At 38.7% G+C, this 23,394-nt stretch overlaps 1 protein-coding gene across 2 annotated transcripts in view; it reads left to right on the forward strand.

The window, feature by feature from the left end:
• Positions 1–23,394, forward strand: part of PDLIM5 (PDZ and LIM domain 5) — a 210,841-nt gene that overhangs the window by 166,719 nt on the left and 20,728 nt on the right. The window lies entirely within an intron of this gene.

A 23,394-nucleotide genomic window follows, 5' to 3' on the forward strand; every position in this document is an offset into this window, starting at 1 on the left:
TAGTTTTCTGCATACAGGTCTTTTGTCTCCTTAGGTAGGTTTATTCCTAGGTATTTTATTCTTTTTGTTGCAATGGTAAATGGGAGTGTTTCCTTAATTTCTCTTTCAGATTTTTCATCATTAGTGTATAGGAATGCAAGAGATTTCTGTGCATTAATTTTGTATCCTGCTACTTTGCCAAATTCATTGATTAGTTCTAGTAGTTTTCTAGTAGCATCTTTAGGATTCTCTATGTATAGCATCATGTCATCTGCAAACAGTGACAGCTTTACTTCTTTTCCAATTTGGATTCCTTTTATTTCTTTTTGTTCTCTGATTGCTGTGGCTAAAACTTCCAAAACTATGTTGAATAATAGTGATGAGAGTGGGCAACCTTGCCTTGTTCCTGATCTTAGTGGAAATGGTTTCAGTTTTTCACCATTGAGGATGATGTTGGCTGTGGGTTTGTCATATATGGCCTTTATTATGTTGAGGAAAGTTCCCTCTATGCCTACTTTCTGCAGGGCTTTTATCATAAATGGGTGCTGAATTTTGTCGAAAGCTTTCTCTGCATCTATTGAGATGATCCTATGGTTTTTCTCCTTCAATTTGTTAATATGGTGTATCACATTGATTGATTTGCGTATATTGAAGAATCCTTGCATTCCTGGGATAAACCCCACTTGATCATGGTGTATGATCCTTTTAATGTGCTGTTGGATTCTGTTTGCCAGTATTTTGTTGAGGATTTTTGCATCTATATTTATCAGTGATATTGGCCTGTAGTTTTCTTTCTTGGTGACATCTTTGTCTGGTTTTGGTATCAGGGTGATGGTGGCCCTGTAGAATGAGTTTGGGAGTGTTCCTTACTCTGCTATATTTTGGAAGAGTTTGAGAAGGATAGGTGTTAGCTCTTCTCTAAATGTTTGATAGAATTCACCTGTGAAGCCATCTGGTCCAGAGTTTTTGTTTGTTGGATGATTTTTAATCACAGTTTCAATTTCAGTGCTTGTGATTGGTGTGTTTCCACTTTGTATTTCTTCCTGGTTCAGTCTCGGAGGTTGTGCTTTTCTAAAAATTTGTCCATTTCTTCCAGGTTGTCCATTTTATTGGCCTATAGTTGCTTGTAGTAATCTCTCATGATCGTTTGTATTTCTGCAGTGTCAGTTGTTACTTCTCCTTTTTCATTTCTAATTCTATTGATTTGAGTCTTCTCCCTTTTTTTCTTGATGAGTCTGGCTAATGGTTTATCAATTTTGTTTCTCTTCTCAGAGAGCCAGCTTTTAGTTTTATAGATCTTTGCTATTGTTTTCTTCATTTCTTTTTCATTTATTTCTGATCTGATCTTTATGATTTCTTCCCTTCTGCTAACTTCGGGGTTTTTTTGTTCTTTGCCTAATTGCTTTAGGTGTAAGGTTAGGTTGTTTATTTGAGATGTTTCTTGTTTCTTAAGGTAGGATTGTATTGCTATAAACTTCCCTCTTAGAACTGCTTTTGCTGCATCCCATAGGTTTTGGGTCATTGTGTTTTCATTGTCATTTGTTTCTAGGTATTTTTTGATTTCCTCAGTGATCTCTTGGTTATTAAGTAGTGTATTGATTAGCCTCCATGTGTTTGTATTTTTTACAGATTTTTTTTCCTGTAATTGATATCTAGTCTCATAGCATTGTAGTCAGAATAGATACTTGATACAATTACAATTTTCTTAAATTTACCAAGGCTTGATTTGTGACCCAAGATATGATCTATCCTGGAGAATGTTCCATGATTTCTTGAGAAGAAAGTGTATTCTGTTGTTTTTGGATGGAATGTCCTATAAATATCAATTAAGTCCATCTTGTTTAATGTATCATTTAAAGCTTGTGTTTCCTTATTTATTTTCATTTTGGATGATTTGTCCATTGGTGAAAGTGAGGTGTTAAAGTCCCCTACTATGATTGTGTTACTGTCGATTTCCCCTTTTATGGCTGTTAGCGTTTGCCTTATGTATTGAGGTGCTGATATGTTGGGTGTATAAATATTTACAATTGTTATATCTTCTTCTTGGATTGATCCCTTGATCATTATGTAGTGTCCTTCTTTGTCTCTTATAATAGTCTTTGTTTTAAAATCTATTTTGTCTGATAGGAGAATTGCTACTCCAGCTTTCTTTTGATTTCCATTTGCATGGAATATCTTTTTCCATCCCCTCACTTTCAGTCTGTATGTGTCCCTAGGTCTGAAGTGAGTCTCTTGTAGACAGCATATATACGGGTTTTGTTTTTGTATCCATTCAGCCAGTCTGTGTCTTTTGGTTGGAGTATTTAATCCATTTACATTTAAGGTAATTATCGATATGTATGTCCCTATTACCATTTTCTTAATTGTTTTGGGTTTGTTATTGTAGGTCTTTTCCTTCTCTTGTGCTTCCTGCCTAGAGAAGTTCCTTTAGCATTTGTTGTAAAGCTGGTTTTGTGGTGCTGAATTCTCTTAGCTTTTGCTTTTCTCTAGAGGTTTTAATTTCTCCCTCAAATCTGACTGAGATCCTTGCTGGGTAGAGTAATCTTGGTTGTAGGTTTTTCCCTTTCATCAGTTTAAATATGTCCTGCCACTCCCTTCTGGCTTGAAGAGTTTCTGCTGAAAGATCAGTAGTCAACCTTGTGGGGATTCCCTTGTATGTTATTTGTTGCTTTTCCCTTGCTGATTTTAATAGTTTTCTTTGTATTTAATTTTTGATAGTTTGATTAATATGCGTCCTGGTGTGTTTCTCCGTGGATTTATCCTGTATGGGACTCTCTGCGCTTCCTGGACTTGACTATTTCCTTTCCCATATTAGGGAAGTTTTGAACTATAATCTCTTCAAATGTTTTCTCAGTACCTTTCTTGTTCTCTTCTTCTTCTGGGACCCCTATAATTCGTATGTTGGTGTGTTTAATGTTGTCCCAGAGGTCTCTGAGACTGTCCTCAATTCTTTTCACTCTTTTTTCTTTATTCTGCTCTGCAGTCGTTATTTCCACTATTTTATCTTTCAGGTCACTTATCCGTTCTTCTGCCTCAGTTATTCTGCTATTGATTCCTTCTAGAGTTTTTAAATTTCATTTATTGTGTTGTTCGTCATTGTTTGTTTGCTCTTTAGTTCTTCTAGGTCCTTGTTAAACGTTTCTTGTATTTTCTCCATTCTATTTACAAGATTATGGGTCATCTTTACTATCATTACTCTGAATTCTTTTTCAGGTAGACTGCCTATTTCCTCTTCATTTATTAGGTCTGGTGGGTTTTTACCTTGCTCCTTCATCTGCTGTGTGTTTTTCTGTCTTCTCATTTTGCTTAACTTACTGTGTTTGGGGTCTCCTTTTTGCAGGCTGCAGGTTCGTAGCTCCCGTTGTTTTTGGTGTCTGCCCCCAGTGGCTAAGGTTGGTTCAGTGGGTTGTGTTGGCTTCCTGGTGGAGGGGACTAGTGCCTGTGTTCTGGTGGATGAGGCTGGATCTTGTCTTTCTGGTGGGCAGGTCTGTGTCTGGTGGTGCGTTTTGGGATGTCTGTGACCTTATTATGATTTTAGGCAGCCTCTCTGCTAATGCGTGCGGTTGTGTTCCTGTCTTGCTAATTGTTTGGCATAGGGTATCCAGCACTGTAGCTTGCTGGTCGTTGAGTGGAGCTGGGTCTTGGCATTGAGATGGAGACCTCTGGGTGATTTTTGCCGTTTGATATTATGTGGAGCCGGGAGGTCTCTGGTGGACCAATGTCCTGAACTTGGCTCTCCCACCTCAGAGGCACAGCCCTGACGCCCAGCCAGAGCACCAAGACCCTGTCATCCACACAGCTCAGAATAAGAGGGAGAAAAAAAAAGAAAGAAAGAAAGAGAAAAAGTAAATAAAATAAAGTTATTAAAATAAAAAATAAAAAGTAATTATTAAAAGTAAAAAAAAATTTTTTTTAAGTAATTAAAAAAGAGAAGAAAGAAAGAAGAGAGCAACCAAACCAAAAAACAAATCCACCAATGATAACAAATGCTAAAAACTATACTAAGAAAAAACAAGAAACAAAAAAACAGACAGACAGTACCCTAGGACAAATGGTAAAAGCAAAGCTATACAGACAAAATCACACACAGAAGCATACACATACACACTCACAAAAAGAGAAAAAGGGAAAAATATATATATATATCATTGCTCCCAAAGTTCACCACCTCAATTTGGGATGATTTGTTGTCTATTCTGGTATTCCACAGATGCAGGGTGCATCACATTGATGGTGGAGATTTAATCCGCTGCTCCTGAAGCTGCTGGGAGAGATTTCCCTTTCTCTTCTTTGTTCCCACAGCTCCCGGGGTTCAGCTTTGAATTGGCCCCGCCTCTGCGTGTAGGTTGCATGAGGGCGTCTGTTCTTCACTCACACAGGACGGGGTTAAGGGAGCAGCTGCTTGGGGGGCTCTGGCTAACTCAGGCCGGGGGGAGGGAGGGGTACGGAGGAGGCGGGGCGAGCCTGCGGCGTCAGAGGCGTCGTGACGTTGCAGCAGCCCGAGGCGCGCCATGCGTTCTCCCGGGGAAGTTGTCCCCGGGTCACGGGAGCCTGGCAGTGGCGGGCTGCACAGGCTCCCGGGAGGGGCGGTGTGGAGAGTGACCTGTGCTCGCACACAGGCTTCCTGGTGGCGGCAGCAGCAGCCTTAGCGTCTCATTCCCGTCTCTGGGGTCCGCGCTGATGGCCGCGGCTCGCGCCCGTCTCTGGAGCTCGTTTAGGCGGCGCTCTGAATCCCCTCTCCTCACGCACCAGGAAACAAAGAGGGAAGAAAAAGTCTCTTGCCTCTTCGGCAGCTGCAGACTTTTTCCCGGACTCCCTCCCGGCTAGCCGTGGCGCACTAGCCCCTTCAGGCTGTGTTCACGCCGCCAACCCCAGTCCTCTCCCTGCGATCCTCAGCTCCCAGCCCCGCCCGCCCCGGCGGGGGAGCAGACAAGCCTCTTGGGCTGGTGAGTGCTGGTTGGCACCGATCCTCCGTGCGGGAATCTCTCCACTTTGCTCTCCGCACCCCTGTGGCTGCGCTCTCCTCCGTGGCTCCGAAGCTTTCCCCCTCCGCCATCCGCAGTCTCCGCCCACAAAGCGGCTTCCTAGTGTGTGGAAACCTTTCCTCCTTCACGGCTCCCTCCCACTGGTGCGGGTCCCATCCCTATTCTTTTGTCTCTGTTGTTTCTTTTTTCTTTTGCCCTACCCAGGTACGTGGGGAGTTTCTTGCCTTTTGGGAGGTCTGAGGTCTTCTGCCAGCGTTCAGTAGGTGTTCTGTAGGAGCTGTTCCACATGTAGATGTATTTCTGATGTATTTGTGGGGAGGAAGGTGATCTCCGCATCTTGTTCTTCCGCCATCTTGAAGGTCCTCCAGGCCTACTGTTCATCACAGTTTGTTGACTGGAGGGGCCTAAGAATAGGTACCCTGCCCTTGGGTAGGAATTTCAGAAAGCCAGAAATGTTCCCCAGATGGAGGATTCTGAGCCTTCGATTTCTTGATCTATTAAAATAAGTGTCCAGAAAGTCCACTAGAGCATTGTTCGGAAGCTCAAATGATGTAAATATATTGAAGTGCTTGGGCCATAGAGGGTACTCAAGAAAGGTTAAGTTTGTATCCCTTTATTCCTTTTAATGATAGTATTAGTAACTTACACTGTTAACCATCCAATAAAACAGTTCTCCTCCTGTGACTTCCCTGCTTGAAAATGTTTTGGGCGCTCTGCCGCCCACATATTAAAGGTCTGGCTTCTTAACGGGGCTTACAGCCCTCTCGCACCCTCGTGCCGGCCTCTCCTCCAGCCGCGTTTTGTGACGTCGTTCCTCATGTCCCCCCAGTGCAGCCACACTGAGGTTCATGAGTTCATACCGTTCCTCAGGCACACACCTCTGAGCTTTGTACAAGAGGCTCCTTGTATTTGAAATGCTTTCCCACTCTTCCACCCCTGAAATTTTCTCTTCACTCTTTAAGACCAGGTGTCATGTCCTTTGTGAACCTTTCTTGAGCCTTCTAAATAGTTGCCTGTTCTTCCTCTGTGTTCCTACAAAATTTTGATGATTGCTTTGTTATAACATTCATCATGTTCATTTTGGTCGTTTACATAAGTGTATTTCACCACTGTTTTTAGATCCCCTTAAGGACAGGGACCAAGTCTTACTAATCTTTGTTTTACGGCACTTACCCAATAGCTGGCACCATTTATAAGCCCTCAGTAAATGTCAGTGAGTGAGTGAGTGAGTGGGTAGATAGGTTAGTTTGTCTTACTTTGGACATCTTCACATGATTTGAGGAATTCTCCAGGCTTTGTTCTTTCCTCCTATCAGACTTGAAATTCCCGCAACAGTCCTTGAACAAAGGTGGACGTGCTGTCTGCCAATGGCTGCCATTAAGAACTATACACATTGGTAGAGGAGAAGGGGACTCCACTGTCCTTGAAGCATTAAACTCCCAGAAGCCTTAAAAGTTGTGAACATTAGCAATACTCTAACTAGTGCTCTTATTTTTATTTTCCAGTAATTAAAAAAAATTAGTAATAGATCTGAAACCGTATCACAGGATTTTTTTTCTCAAAAAATTTGAAAACTTAATGGCATGTAAGGAACCAAGCATTGGAATGCAGAGGAAATATTAGGGATATTCACCCACCTTGTCTCTATAGACAAATTAACTTGGATGCAAAACGCCAGTAACAGAAATAAATTTAAAAAAAAAAAAACCCTCAAGGTAAATACAAAGAGTTAAATCCGATAACAAGATCCAGAAGGCGTGGAGGTCTGGATCAATGGAAAGGGGAGAAAGCGCCCATAACGTTCCAGTGATACAGTCTTGAGGTGTAGTAAGTGTTTGTTTATAGTGGAGTCGTATTTTATGCAAGAACACAGTATTCATGTTTGTGCCTAAAGTAAAATTGTATGAAGTCAGTGTTCCTTGAATATTTTTAGGAGGAGGCCAAGATGGAGAGAGAACAACATATGCAAAAGCTGTCAGAGAACTTGCCTTCTTGGTGGAAGGGCAAGTAGTTCAGTATATCCAGGATGGTATAGTGGCTGGAAAGAAAGCTGGATGGGTTAGGGGGGCTGGTCAGAAGGGGCTTTGAAAGTAAAAGAGTGTGGATTGATGCCGAAAGGAAGCCATTACAAGATTCCTAAGTTGGAAAGTGACACAGTCAGATTTGCATGATTAAGAGGTCATGATAGTGTTAATGTGTTTAAAAGATTATGATGACTTCAATGTAGAGATTAAGACTGGAGTCCTGCAGAATATTGAGAGGTTGTTGAGGTAATCCAGTATAGGGGTGATAATAATGAACATTACCCTGGGCACTGGCAGTGCGAACCAAGAGAATTCCAACAAGAGAACGCAAAGTACTTACACTTAAACCTGCCGGGGAGGCAAGTTCTAACCAGTGCTTCCCTAGGGAGCTTTATCCCTTATGGAGTATTCACGTATCCTCTGTTAAAACCTGGTAGAGGATTGTACTTGGCTTGAAGAAACTATACTTTGTCCTAAGTCAGACTATGGCACAAAAATTTGGTTGAATACAGCTTTGTTTATGTAACGTGTGTAGTTACAAAATATAAATCTGAGTGGATTGCATTTTGTATTGTACTTGAGAAATAACTTAAAGTTTACTTTTATAACATAGTCTGTTTTTGCAGCATTTCCTCAGGTGAGTGCATTGATTTCCCCTAAGTCAGCATTTTGTAAATGTTGACTTTTTCAGTTCTTTATAGTGGCAAATAGGAGACTGGTGGCTTTGGCACGATCCTCACCGAATTGCTTACCTTTGCAGGAAGCACATGTATTATACTACATGTTGTCATGGAAATAAACATTATGAGATGGAAAAGAGGTTTCTTCCAAGACAAAAGAAGAAAAATTCTGTAGAATCTCACTGATCAAAAATTAAATACTCATGTTGTTATTTGTATGTAGTTCTGAAAGCTTTAAGTCTGTAAATAGGCTTTCAGGTTTTTTTTTTTTCATTAATTACAGGCTTTTTCCTTGTTTCCCACTTTCAAAACATGTTGATTTTGAGAGCATTTGTAATAATACTTCAATGTGTTAACATTGTGATAAGTTTTTAATAAATAACTTGTAATTTCTTACTCACAAAATCATGGAGCTATATAGTCTTGGCTAATACTTTAATCACCATTTTCTATAGAAAGCAGTGTGACCTTATTTCATAGGGCCATTGAAAATAAAAAGCTTTGTTATGTTTTCTTTCACAGTAGTTAGTGTTGTCTAGCTGTGCTGAAATTTTTCCTTCTTCTGTTTTCATTATCAGTTCTTATAGCATTTTAGAACAGTGCCCCCTTCGTGCTTTAATACACACAACTCCTCGTTTATTCTTCTGTCTCCTAATGTTAGCAAGAAATTATTGGATTTCTTTTTTTTACTTTTATTGTTAAATGTGTCCAATGGAGAGAGACATTCTACAGAGGAAAGTAAAGGTATTTAGTGTCTATTATAGTGACATACTCAATACACTGGTAGTATTTTATCATTTAATATTAGACATTCTTAACCTCTGAGACTCTATATTGAACAAATATTTCCCTGTGTTCTACTTATGGCATCATTCCCTTTATATGTATCAGGTACAAGTTTCTCCTGCTATCTGAAAGCAGAGGTTCTTGTGAAACCTTTCATTAAGTCAAAATCACGTTAAGCAAAGAAGGGATTGCCTTTTTTCATAAAAGTGAAAATCGGATTTCTTCTGAGTTAGTGAAAATGAGTACCAATGAAGGTCTTCCATAAAAGCAAAGTGGCGTAAAACAAACTTTCTAAAAGCGGGGGATACCTGTATATAGGCTTTTTATTAGTGAATTGCTTTTTTCTTTATGGAGCAATTTTAATATACGTAGTAAAGGCAACGGCTCATACTTGACAATGAGACTTGTAAAAAGTTGTGATTCTTTTTTAAAATATGAATTGTGTTTTGAAGAAGCACAATGCAAGTAAGCTATAAATAGAAAAGTTGGGATCATTGGAAGATCTTTTAGTAACACAGTAAATTTATTTTGGTCAAATGAAAAAGGGAAAAAGACACAAACTTGCTTTCAAAATGAATATTTAGTTAATTTTAGTTTCTGTTGCATCCTGTCTTTGCGGAGTACTCATCATTCGGCCATTTGGAACTCAAGACTGTAGTTGGTAGACTCGAAGGGAACAGATATCCTCTTTTAACAGTAAAATGGTGGGTATCATTGATTAGTAGTAAAAAAATTATGTTTTTATAATACTTGGAGCTTTTAAAAGTATCTTTTTATTCAGAGTGTACAGTAAGAGAATGTCATTAAAATTTTAAATGGGCATCATTTTCCCAATGAGGTGGCAGAGTCTGAGAAATGTCAAAAGAATTGTTCAGAGTCCTGTAGTGATTTGAACCCAGTTATTTTGACTGAATAGTTCAATTTTCTGTATTACAGGGTAAAATCAGTGAATATATTTAGGGAGAACTAACTCTCTTTGGGATAGTCTAGAAAGGATTGCATAGGGCGGATAAACTAGGTAACTAGCAATTACTAAGATCTGTTTCAAGTAACATTTTCATTGCATCTCAACTACATTTTAAAAATTTAGCTAAGATTCTAGTTAACATGACCCTTTATCATACCCTGCCTCTGGTGTATGCTACATTTTAGCAATAAGAAAAAGCTTCTTTATTCACTATGGACAGAGCTTTGGGGAGATCTGATGTGTTCTTTGTTTTTTTTCAAGGAAGACTCGAATGTATTTGTGAGATCTGATTAGATCAAAGACTGAATGATGTGCATCTCAGTTATAAGTGGATATAAATTCTATATTTTATTTGAAGTCTAAAGAAGATAGGGGTGAGAAAGGAAATTACTGTTTCTACAACCATCCCAAATTTCATTGTAGGCTTTAGGCTGCCGTAATAAATCGAGATAACTAGATTTGCTTAGCTAAGATGGATAGATTTATTGGTTCCATTTTTAAATTTTGATATGAATAAGTAAACTGCTACCAGTTGCGTATGTTTCATCTCTTCTAATAATGTTTTATTGCCATCTGCTCCCCTGCATTTTGACATCATTAAACTAAACAGTCCACTTGCCGTAAAGGCCTGACTGGAGCTGTCCATTGTCAAAATCATGGTGTGAAGCATATAAATATGCTCTATCTCTTTATGTAACAAATATATTTTTGTTTAGAATTATGGCTCTCATATAGGAAAAAATAAAAGTAGCAGCCATGAACCGCCCTCTTTTTTTTTTTTTTCTTTCTTTTAAATGTCCTCTTACTGGAATTTTTTCCCATGTTGGAAGCTTCCCAGTTCTGATGCAAGTGCACTGTATTGAAAGCTCTTCTTTCTCCCCATTTTCGTCTCATCCTGAGATTAAAATATTAAACCTTTTGTAAGGGAAGATACCTGGATTTATTCACATATGCTTTTCATAAAGAATTATTACTTCCTTAAATCGGAAAGAGAAAGACAAATACCATATGATATCACTTATATGTGGAATCTAAAATATGACACAAATGAACATATCTATGGAACAGAAATAGTCTCACGGACATAGCGAACAGACTTGTGGTTGCCAAGGGGGAGGGGGCATGGGGGGAGGAAAGGATCGGGAGTTTGGGATTAGCAGATGCAAACTATTACATGTAGGATGGATAAACAGCAAGGTCCTACTGTATAGCACAGGGAACTATGTTCAATACCCTGTGATAAACCATAATGGAAAAGAATATGAAAAAGAATATATATGTATAACTGAGTCACTTTGCTATACAGCAGAAATTAACACAACATTGTAAATCAACTATACTTTGATAAAATTTTTAAAGAAAGAATTATTACTTCTTATTATTAATGCGTATGATTTAAACCAGGCAGTGGCAAACTATGGCCATTGGCTGCATCTGGCCCACCACCTACCTGTCTTTGTAAATAAAGTTTTATTAGAGCACAGACATGCTCATTCATTTACATGTTGTCTGTGGCCCCTTTTGTGCTCCAGTGGCAGAGTTGAGTAGTTGCAACATAAACCATATGGCCTACAAAACCTAATATATTTACTCTCTAGCCATTTACAGAAAAAAAATGACCAACCCTAGGTTTAAACCACAGGAATAAGTAAAACTATGCCTGATAATTCTGCACAGTAGATGCACACTTTATTGGGGGTCATGAGCACTCTTGACAGGCACTAATCCTAAAGCACTGTGTTCACTTTGATTGTGAACATCACCCATAAGAAGATAAATTCTTCGGGGGCAGGTATCTTATTTTGGGGTGTATCTTTCATACCAGAAGAGTTCCTAGATCTAAAACACTGAATGTGCTCACCAGGTAGCTCTTGAATGAGTGGATACTTTATTTTTTTTATCCATGTTAAGATCTTATGTCAGAGTATAAAATAATTGACATTTATGAAGCATTTCTTACACATCCAAGGAACTATAAGTAAACACTTATAGTACCTTGTTTAACCCTCTCACACTTTGAGGTAGCTATTATTTCGGCTGTTTTACAGATGAGGAAACTAAGTCCCCAAATGATGGAATTTCGAAGTTCGCACAACTAGAAACTAAAAGAACGAGGAGCCCAAGTGTCTCTTAACGTCAGTCATTATGCTAGAGACACTGCTCCCTGCAGCATAAAATAGCTGAGGAATGTTCTCTGCTTTTAAAAGATATGAAATTCAAGCATAACTTTGGATAATGATAATATAGTTTTGTTTATTTTAGAGATCTAATGACTTTAATTGAGAAAGATACCTTAGAGAATCAATAGTAGTAATAGAAACGTAGGAGTATCCCAGGTTTTACATTTTTCCAGTAACTTGTATTCATCATTAGAGACGTGTTTGGTATTGTCTGACATGGGGAGCTCTTCTCAAGTTTTCTTTCCCTTTCTGCTTCAGTTGTTTTGCCTGCCTTAAAAGAATCCTATTTACGTGAGCACTCAAGTCTGAGGTCACTTTCTCAGACTTTATTTCTAAGACTAGGTTGCTTTCTCACTCAAATAAATAGGTGAAAATTGGTGGGAAAATGGTAAAAAGCCAAGCGCATTTGGATTTCATGTTACTTTGGCAATAGAATATGTGAGAACTCTAGACATAATGTGAGTATAAATAATTTTAATATATGTCCTTATGGTTTTCTCATTCAAATATGAGTAAAATTCTACCAATTTAGTATTTTAAATAAATTCTTAGCTTACACAGTCTGTATGAGTTAACCAGTGATCCTCTTTAGTATGCCTGAGGTCATGAATCACGCCTCAGATTTGTGGGGTTTTTTAACTATTTTATCTGATTTTGTTTCGTTTTCTTTATTTTCCCCCTCCCCTCCCTCTCTCTCCCTCCCCCATGCCTCTCTCTTAGCATGAAGCACATTGAGTGCCCATGATTAGAGCATGGTCTTGTCTTCCCATTATAAAATTAGAAATTGGAACAGTGGTATTGAGATGATTTAGAAAACTCTGTAAGTGATAAATAATTTGTTGGTTTTAATAGAATGTTGGCAAAAACAGATATTTTAAGATCTGTTATCTTTATTTACAAGGTACAGACTGGGTTTCTTTTAGTTGTCACTCTGACCAAATGGGAGTTTTCTATGTAAGGTTAGTTAGTAGGGTGATAAAGGCAAGTCTTTGTGTCCCAAATTTTAATGATGTGTGAAGCAAAAAATTGAAAAAGAAGAGAAAACCTAATCCAGGTCCCCACACTCACTTTAATTAAGACACCCGAGATCCAGTTTAATCTGCGTTCTTAAGAGTTGAAAGGCTGGTTGCTAATGGAAGAAACAAACCTCCTGAAGTTGCGGAAATATTCGATACTTTGAGGCTTGGGCGCACCTGTTCCAATTCTTTATGGTGTACATACCAGCATTCTCCACTGCTTAGGGAAATGATAATAGTTTAATCTGTCCAATTTTGCTTTTAATCATTGAATTAAAAAATTTTTTGATTCCACTTAACAAAAGTTGTACAAACCTCTCTAGAATGTATTTTCCTCTGATCCTAGATCTTGGCTGAACATTAAACCTTTTCTATTTCTACTGGATATGATTTCATGCCTGGATTATGACGAGTAGACTGTTGTTTATGCTTTCAACATAAGGGGCTTGACAGACAAAACGCACAGATTCTACGCTTCTCATGGCCACCATCTGTTTGAGGCGGTTGGGGACAGGACAGAGAGGAACGCGCTTGCTGCCCGTGATAATATGCAAGTGTGTTGCCAACACTGCTACCCAATTTAGTGTGTGTAAAATTTCTACCATACCTTCGTGAACATCTTCTCTGAGATGTTGAATTATAATACTGTATCTCCCCAAGAGTGCCAGAGTGTCACTTTGATGTAGCCCAGTTATTTATATGAGGACACCGTCAGCCTCAGTGTTTATAACAGGAATATCACTTGTGGTAGAGCCGGTTGTTTTTCACACCGTAAAACCTCACATATGACTCCTCCGTCTTGTTCAGGCTGTAAACATCTGTCCTTTTTCTTTTGAGGGAGAATGTTAAGATTCTTAATTTCAGCCTTATTTCTGACTTAATGAGAATGAAATATTACAGGATTCTTAAAACATATTTCATGGTTATCCATAGATTTACTGCTATAACTTTCTCTGTTGCTTTCTCTTAATTCAAATATAGTAGTTGAAATATTTACATCCATATAGTTTGTACAACAAAAATGGATTCAACATTTAATGCTTCAGGCCTCTTTGTCTTTAGCAAAAGCGTTAGATCTATAATTATATTTCCCTTTCTGAAGCAGTTTATGTAAATTCTCTGAAATGTTTCTCAAAATATAAAGAATCAGCTTTATAGCCAAATGTTATATTTTAAGAACTTTGAAGCCGTTAAATATAATGGCTGAAAAGGATGGGCAGCCAGGTCTAGGAAAAGAAAGTTAGATCTCTGTAATAAACTTATCTTTTACAGGTACATGAAGGACTTAAAAGTGATGATCTAAGATGTTAGGCATACCAGGGCAAACAAAAAAATAATGCTTTCATACATTATTCCTAAGTTTACCATAGCAGCCTTATTAAGAAAATTAAAATAGCAGAAGATAATCATCATTATCATTATCATTATCCCCTCCTTCTAAACGGGTCTAGAAGTTAGTACTTCCACGTTTAGATCACAGTCGAGAAGATCTGCCTTCGTATTTTCCTGGGTCAAGGTAGTGCCTGGCAAAGAGCTTGGCACACAGTAAGCACATAATAAATATTTGGTGAACGAATGCTTAGGGACATAGGCTTTGGAGTCAGATAGAATTGGTTTTGGATCCCATGTTCTCTACTCTGCTTCTTTGGCTTCCATGATGCACTCTCCTGGTTTTTCTCCTACCTCTCTCTCTGTTCCCAAAGTATTTCTGTCATTTGTCTTGTACCGTACGAGCTTTTCTATTTCATGCTACTCTTTCCCTGAACAATTTCATTTATTCCCACAGCCTCAGTTGTCATCAATATGCTGATAACTCTTGAATCATTCTTCTAGCTCAGATCTTTTTCCTGAGTTCATGTATTCAGTAGACTGTCTATACTTAGATGAACCACGAGCACCTCCAACTCAAAAAAAAAAAAAAAAGGCTTGAGCTCTATGAGGGAAAGGGCAAAACATGTACACCTACTCTACTGGGTACCTGCGTATAACACAGTACCTGCCACACCGTAGGCTGCAAGTATACACTTGACTGAATGAACATCTATAATTAAACTGATTATCTTTCCATCATTCTAGCACTAACCCCACTATAACATAATTGACTAATTACTGGTCTGTAACCTTCTTTAAACTCCATGAGGGCAGAAATCCTATCTGTCTTGTTTGCAGCAGTAAAGCCTAGCGCATTATTTGGTACATATTAGTTATTCAAAAAATATTTGCTTCATTTTATTGCTGTACATGTCTTTGGGCAAATCACTTATCCTTTCTGAGCTTTGTATTCCTGACCCATCAAATAGTAATAATATTACCTTATATTGTTGTTGTAAGATGAAACAATTCAGTTTAATATGTATAAAATTTTTCTTTAACTTTTTACTATAAAAAAAGTTCAAATACACACATAAACATGTAACTAGAGACTTAAGTTTCTTCTACATGTATATTGCAAGGAGTGGGGAGATGGAAAGGATTACAGACTAAAAGATTTAGGAGACATACACCAAATGTAGTATATGGACCTTCCTTGTTTGAATCCTGATTAACATTGTGTTGGGGTATGTGTGGTAAGCCGAATAATGCCCCCCCAAAGATGTCCATGTCCTAATATCCAGAACCTGTGAATATGTTATATTGCATGTCAAAGGGGAATTAAGGATGCAGATGGAATTACGATTGTTTATCACCTGACCTTAAAATAGGGATATTATTCTGGTGGGCCCATTGTAGTCACGAGGGCCTTTAAAAGTGGAAGAGGGAAGCGAAGAGAGGGTCAGAGTGCTGTAGCGTGAGAACGACTCAACCTGCTGGCTTTGAGATGGTGGAGGAACCATGGAATTTGGGCAGCTCTAGAAGCTGGAAAAAAGCAAGGAAATGGATTTTCCCTAGAGCTTTCAGGAAGAAACTCAGCCCTGCCAACACCTTGACTTTGGCCCAGTAATATCAGTGTAGGAGAACTGTAAAATAATACACTTGTGCTGTTTTTAAGTCAATAGGTTTTTAGTAATTTGTTACAGCAGCAAGAGAAAACTAATACAGAGGTTAATCAGAAGTAAATTGGAAAATTGGTTATTTGATGATGATAAGGAGATTTTTGTTTTATTTTAGGTGTGATAATGGTATTATGGGTAGATTTTTAAAAAGAGTACTCTTAGAAATGATGTTGAAATATTATGGATTAAATGATAAATCTTGAATTTGCTTCAGGGTAGTTCAGAGACGGCAGGGAAGTAAGCGAATATAGTTGAAACATGATTGGTTATCAGGTGATAAATTGTAAAGCTTGATTTTTTTCCCCTTTATTAAATTTTATGGGTTTTTAAAATAATGAATTGGTTCCTTGGCATCCTCTAAAGATGATCAATGTGGCTTTTTTTAAATTCCAGGATCATTGTGAGTTCATGTTAACTTATTTGAAGTATTTCAATCCTTTGTAGTTATTATTATTATTAATGCTCAGGCTGTCTCATCTGCTTCTTTAAGTCCATTTGATACAACTCTAGTTCTTTGATAGCATTCTTGCTTTCTAATTTGACAAGATATTCTGGACTTTCCATGTTCATTGTTTGTCCCAATCCTAGAATCAGCAGTTTCTCTAAGGAGTCTGGTTCCTTTCAGTGGGAAGACAATAATTTTGGTGCCGGAGTCATTCATTCGCTAAGCAAAGATTTGTTAAGCAATATGCCGGGGACGGTTCTAGGTGCTAGAAATACAGCAATGAACAAAATAGACAGTGTCCCTGGCCTCAAGGTGTGGAGAGAGAGATAAAAAGCAATAAGAAGAATATGAAATATGTTAGATGGGCATGATAAACCAGTTGAGGAGTCTAGAGAATGCTGGTTTGGAGGGAGAGGGCTGCGGTTTTTGTAGGGTGATGAGAGAAAGCCACATTGGTAAAGTGGCCTCTGAGCAGAGAACAGGAAGGAAACGAGGGAGCAAGCCATGCAAACAGCGGGGAAAAGATTTCCAGGCAGAGGGACTGGAAACTACAAAGGCCCTGAATTCGAAGCATACTGGCCATTTAGAGAAATAGTAAGGAAGACAGTGTGCCCTGTAGCTCGTGAGCAAAGGAAAAGTGGCAGATCAGGCCAGAGAGGTCGCAGGAGTCAGATTCTATAGGACCTCGGGTTTTAGTTCTGAGTTAGGAGGGAGTTGTTGGAGGGTTTTTAGCAGAGGAGCAGCATGATCTGATTTAGTTTTTCCTGGCCTCTATGTCGCTGGAAGGGTAGAGCAAGATCTTTAGGCAGTCACTGCAATAAGCCAAGCAAGAGATAATGATGGCTTGAACTGGGATGTACTCTGGACGTTGTAAGAAGTCATCAGGTTATATATTTCTCATATTGTCGTGGGCAGTTCATCTTTCAACACCAACTTGCTCTCCTACTGAATGATATGTTCAGCAATTCAAAAGCACTACATCTAGTAAGAGTAACCTACCTTGGAAGACGCTAGCGACATCTGTTTGTTTAGGGGGATATCATCCCCTAGCCCCATTTGACTTATGTTAAGTTTCCAAGTAAGGTTTGACGTAACGTAGTGTTTTTTCACCTAATATATGCCAGTAATAAGAATATTTTACAGGTAGTTGAATAATTTGACTTGAACCAGAGAGTTAACTGATGAATTTCATGCCTGTTCAGGTACAGCCTGGCCAGGTATTTAACATATACATTATAATCTTCGCTACTCTTTTTTTTTTTTTTTTTATCCAATATTGGTTTAGAGTTAACAGCTGTTTTTGAAAAAATATCATATAACCCACCTTATTCTTAACATCTATTTATTCATTTATTTATTTATTTATTTTGCAGCATACGGGGATCTTAGTTCCCTGACCGGGGATTGAACCCATGCTCCCTGCAGTGGAAGCGCGGAGTCTTAACCACTGGACCCACCAGGGCAGTCCCTAACCCACCTTATTCTTAATATAGTTGGAAAACACCTGTTTTCAGAGAATTCACACATTGTACTACCTGGAATTCTAATGGTCTTAATCTTTGTTTTCTCTCTGGAAACTTTGTGTATATAAAACAAGAGCCTTTTAGTGAGCTCAGCTATATTTGAAGCACATAGTAAATAATTAGATAATTTCTAATTCCTTGTATGTTACATAGTCTTTTATAATATAATACTCTACAAATCCACAGTAATATATTTATGTGGCCCATTACTGAGAAGTTACTTGGATCAACTTGAAAATCACATAGTTAGGGCCTTAAAATTGTTAGAAAAGAAAATTACACCTCAGGATAAGATTGCTTAAAACTTGTGTTAACTAATTTGCTAAATGATGCAAACTTGAATCATCGGCTTGGGGAAAAATGCAATTTAGGTCTTTCTAGAGTAAAGAGTTTTCACTTTATCTTTCCAAGTGATATACCACAAAGATTTCCGCAATAACAGGAGGTACGTGTTCTACTAAATTAATGAATATTACGTGGTTCAATATTTTAAAATTCTTTATCACCAATTTATAGTCTATAGTCCAAAAGAGATGACCTTATTTCTTTGTAGTAAATTAAATTTCATGGTTAGTAAGTCAGTGGTCTGTTTGCTTTTTTAAAAAGTATTGCCCCTTAGAATTCTCAGATATATCACTGTGACAAATATTTTAAAAACTAGCAACTCAACATATTGTGCGTTGGTTAAATTTTACTTGATTAACTTGACAACTTTATATATTATATACTGAGAAAGTATTCTAGTGTGCTGCTAGGTTTCCCACTAATTTATATTAACTTATTTAATGATAATCTTTGTAATCTTAGGTTTGACTATCATAGTGCTAAAAACAAAAGCTTAGAATAAGTATGAATGTATGTCATTCCAAACCTTTAAGACTCATAAATAATCATTCTAAAGTTAATAAAAAATATCTCACTAACACTGTTCGTTTGGAGAGTAGCTACTGGCTTTAAATTTCTCGATGAGTTTTATGATGCTGAAATATATTTAATACAAAAGAAAAAAATTTAACTTTTAAACGTGGCCCCATTGGGATAGAGATCAGCCACGAAAGAAGCCTAATTTAATGGAAGATGTTCAAGATTAAGGTTGCAAAGGAAAACTTGAGTCAAGAACTAACCTCCCCTTCATGTTCTCATTGTGACACTTTACTGACTTACTCATTATTCAGTTTGAATAAATCACTTAAATTTTTGTGACTTAGGTTTCTAGATTATGAAATAGGGCTAATTCAATGCTCCCATTTAATACCTCTATTAGAACTTAAAAGAAAAATCTTGTTTTATTACAGATAAGTAGATTGAGGTCTTTAAACTGCTGTCTCTAAAGAGATTTATATTTTTTTCTACATAAAATTTAGTTTTATGGCAGGTTCAATAAATTTGAAATATTTTGGTCTCTGTACTCCCCGTGGAAGACTGTTTTTGTCTGTGTGGTAGTGCAGTCTTATACAGAATTATGAAGGAAGCTGGGCTTATTTTGTGGTGCTTCCCCTTTTCCAAAACTTCACCTTCTTACACCTCCCTCTCCCCAATAAGCCAAGGGAGCAGAGGCCAGCGAGTTGGCACTTGACAGCTCAAAAGTTGCCCACTCCTGTGCTGGAGTAGTGAGAATTTCAATCAGAAGAAATGAAACAGCACTTTATTCATAAGGGAAATAACTGTTTCTTGGAAATGTTGGGGGCTTGGTAATTAACAAGGCTTGTGTAGCTTTGTGTGAGGGCCAATGTACCAGCAACACAGCAACAAAACGGAGGTGTGAGAATTTCTATCTTATCCAAAGTGGTTAAAATGGGGCAGTAACAAAAGGCAAGGCTTTTCTTCCCAAGGAAGGAACAGCAGTGAGCTCAGAGCCTCTTTATATGTGTTTAAGACACGGTCCCATGTTTCATGTTTAAGAATGGCTTCTCGTGTTAAATAAGTTAGTTCCCATGTACCTTCTCCTTGAGGCATGGGCCAGATGGATTCTGTCCCATTTTACAATGACTGATGGAGAATTACTACACTCTTTTATTGCTAAAAATGTCTCAGTGACTCAGTACTTTAGGGCTTATGCATAGATGTGATGAAATAAAGGCATATGGTAGATGAAAGGGTTTGACTCTCTTTGAGGTCTGATTTTCAGATTTTTCAGTTGGTAACTTTCCCACTGTTTGAAATCCTGAACCTAATCCATATTTTAAAAATAGCTATCTCAATTGTGTTCTTTAAAAAGGCAAAATGAAAGTGATTCGGAACCTTTCCTTTTTCATTTACTTGATTAAATATTAATTTTTTGCCTTCTATTTTTAAGGCAGTTTTCTGGTAATGGGTAGAAAGAAGTTAATAGAAGGGAGTTGTCATTTTACAGAGTTTATCATTGACTTAAGAAGGAAAAATATTACAGGATATTGATAAATAGCAAATATATTACATAGGTGGAGGTGTTAAAGATGTTAAGAGGGACAAGAGAACACTTCTGACTGGGATAATCAGGGAATACGGGGGAAGAAGATGGAATTTCCATGAGCCGTACAGAATGGGAAATCCATGGAGAAAGGGACATTTCATCGACTGTGCATCCTAGAAGCAGGGCCTGTCACGGCATGTCCAGGGGACAGTGAGGAGACGATAGCATGGTGTTGAAGAGCACAGACTCTGGAGCTAGACTGCCTGGCTTTAGGGGTGCCCTTAATTTGCTGTGTGATCTTGGGCCGCTTTCTTAACCTCTCTTTGCCTCAGCTAGAGTAAAAATGTGGTCCTAATCGTGCCTAAATCATAAGGCTGTAGTAAGGATTTGAGAATAGTGCCTTCAAATAGGGATGGCACAAGTTAAATGGTAAACAAAGATCACCGAGTTAGATGATAATGGCGGGGATGTGGGTGAGCATAAAAAACAAGGTTGTAAAGAAGATTGGAGTGAGCTCATGCAGGGACTGGACTGTCAGGGATGCATATAGTTTGCAGGGAAGAGTTATGGAAGCTTTATAAGCAAGAAAATATGATCAGAGTAGAGTATTTGGAAAAATAATCTAGCAGAATAGGCTGAAAAAGAGACTGACGACAGAGAGACTGGTTAGGAGACTTGTAATTGCCCAGACTTGAGGGATTCAAGACCAGGACTCAAACGCTAGAGCATGGGTTTGGATTAAGGGACAGACCTTGGAAACATTTCCAAGGGAACAGTTCTTAGGGTCTGGGGGCTGACAGGGACAGAGGAGCCGGAGGGCCATGCCTGAGTGGGTGGGAGAATGCAGACATACAGGAATAGTGAGGACGAGCTGGTAATGTGTGCAAGCAGATGAAATCCTTGCTGCCTGTCTTGAATTTAAAGATAAGAACAAGATTTGCGGCAGTGAAAATGCATATCTGCATTTCTCCAAGAGCGGTCAGGCCTGGATCTAGAAACTGAAGGAGCATTGTGCTATGCAAGCCAGTGAGGGAATTAGGAAGAGAGTGGACAAAGCAAACATTACAGTAACTTTCTTTTGCATTTCTGTAAGAGAAAGTGTGAGTCTAAGAGAGTGAAAACGTGTTCCTAATCCAGTTGACTCACTTGAAACATGGGCACTAGTCGAGCTTCCTGGCCTGCAAAGTGCCATTTCACAGCTCAAGTGCCAAGCAGAGCGCTGGAGGAGATGTGCTAGGTGTTTATAAATGCAGGGTTTCTGGATCTGCAATTGCACATCATTGCAAACAGGCTTCCTTCTCATGAGGGAGAAATAGCCTTTCAAGTATGCTAATTAACCTCATCCAATTCTAACCACGCCTTTCATATGAATCCTGTCAGCACACACGCACACATACACAACCACACACACAATTTATATTATTTATATGCTTTTCTTAAAAGTTGTTCCTTTTCGACCATTAGAATATATGCCTTTTCTCTTCCACTACATTTTAATTACCTGTGGGTAAGGAGCAGACCTGTTGGTTTTAATCCTTCACAGTTTTTGCTGTTGTTCATTTATGTATTGATTCCACTTTACTCATTCATTCATTCATTTATTCATTCCAGACACTGTATTAGTTGCTATGGTGAAGAATAAGACATAGTTCCTGCCCTCAGGGAGCTTACTCTCTAGTTGGGGAAGAAAAGACACAAATATATGTAGTAGAGGCAATAATCTAGTCATTCGGAAAATTACGGGAACATGGGGAAAAGACTTTAATCTGGATTATGTGGACGGGGAAGCGGGGAGAGACAGTTCAGGGAGGAGTTGTGGAGCAGTTGACTCCTGGGCTGCATCTTTTTTTTTTTTTTTTTTTTTTTTAACATCTTTATTGGAGTATAATTGCTTTACAGTGGTGTGTTAGTTTCTGCCTTATAACAAAGTGAATCAGCTGTACATATACATATATCCCCATATCTCCTCCCTCTTGCGTCTCCCTCCCACCCTCCCTATCCCACCCCTCTAGGTGGTCACAGAGCACCAAGCTGATCTCCCTGTACTATGCTGCTGCTTCCCACTAGCTATCTATTTTACATTTGGTAGTGTGTATATGTCCATGCCACTCTCTCACTTTGTCCCAGCTTACCCTTCCCCCTCCCCACGTCCTCAAGTCCATTCTTTACGTCTGCGTCTTTATTCCTGTCCTGCCACTAGGTTCTTCAGAACCTTTTTTTTTTTTTTAGATTCCATATATATGTGTTAGCATAAGGTATTCGTTGTTCTCTTTCTGACTTGCTTCACTCTGTAGAACAGACTATAGGTCCATCCACCTCACTACAAATAACTCAACTTCGTTTCTTCTTATGGCTGAGTAATATTCCATTGTATATATGTGCCACATCTTCTTTATCCATTCATCTGTCGATGGACACTTAGGTTGCTTCCATGTCCTGGCTATTGTAAACAGTGCTGCAATGAACATTGTGGTACATGACTCTTTTTGAATTATGGTTTTCTCAGGGTGTATGCCCAGTAGTGGGATTGCTGGATCATATGGTAATTCTATTTTTAGTTTTCTAAGGAACCTCCATACTGTTCTCCATAGTGGCTGTATCAAATTACATTCCCACCAACAGTGTATGAGGGTGCCCTTTTCTCCACACCCTCTCCAGCATTTATTGTAGAGAAATGCAAATCAAAACTACAATGAGGTGTCACCTCACACCAGCCGGACTGGGCTGCATTCTAATGAGTGGTGGCTACTAGGTGAATAGGAAGAATGGTGGAGAAGTGAGGGGAGGACAGGCTGTGAAGAGATAGACCCATTCACAGGGGAAATGAGGCAGTGATAGACCCATTCACAGGGGAAATGAGGCAGTGATAGACCCATTCACAGGGGAAATGAGGCAGTTGTGTATTCACTGTAGCATAAAGAGAAAGGCAGAGGGTGGTGACAGATGAGGCCGTGCGGCAGGCAGGGACCACTGGAGGGACCTGCATGTGGTGCTTAGAAGATTGCACTACACTCAGTGGTCAAAGAAGAACGAGATCCTTGAAATGGTTTATGCAGAGCTGTGATCAGATAAGATTTCAGTCCTCGGTGGCAGTGGGAGTATGAATTTAAGGAGGACAAGGCATTTGGTGGTTAGTCCAGGTGGGAGACTTTGAGGACATAAACCAGGACAGTATTGTAGGAATGGAGACGAGGGGGCAAAATCGAGAACCATTTGTGATGTAAAGTCAGAAGGACCCATTATAACCATAGAGGAGGGAGAGGAAGGCCCTAGGATGATTCTTATGTATCTGCCTTATATGACCGGGTGACCGATTTCACAGTCTACTTAGGCAGTACAGGAAGAGACAGAGTATAGGGAGTTCATTTTTGCTTTTATCTTCAACACATTTAAATCTTTAATGTGCTATGACATATTTTGAGTT

Source organism: Eschrichtius robustus, chromosome 4 (genome assembly GCF_028021215.1).
Source record: "Eschrichtius robustus isolate mEscRob2 chromosome 4, mEscRob2.pri, whole genome shotgun sequence".
In the NCBI taxonomy this organism is placed as follows: domain Eukaryota; kingdom Metazoa; phylum Chordata; class Mammalia; order Artiodactyla; family Eschrichtiidae; genus Eschrichtius; species Eschrichtius robustus.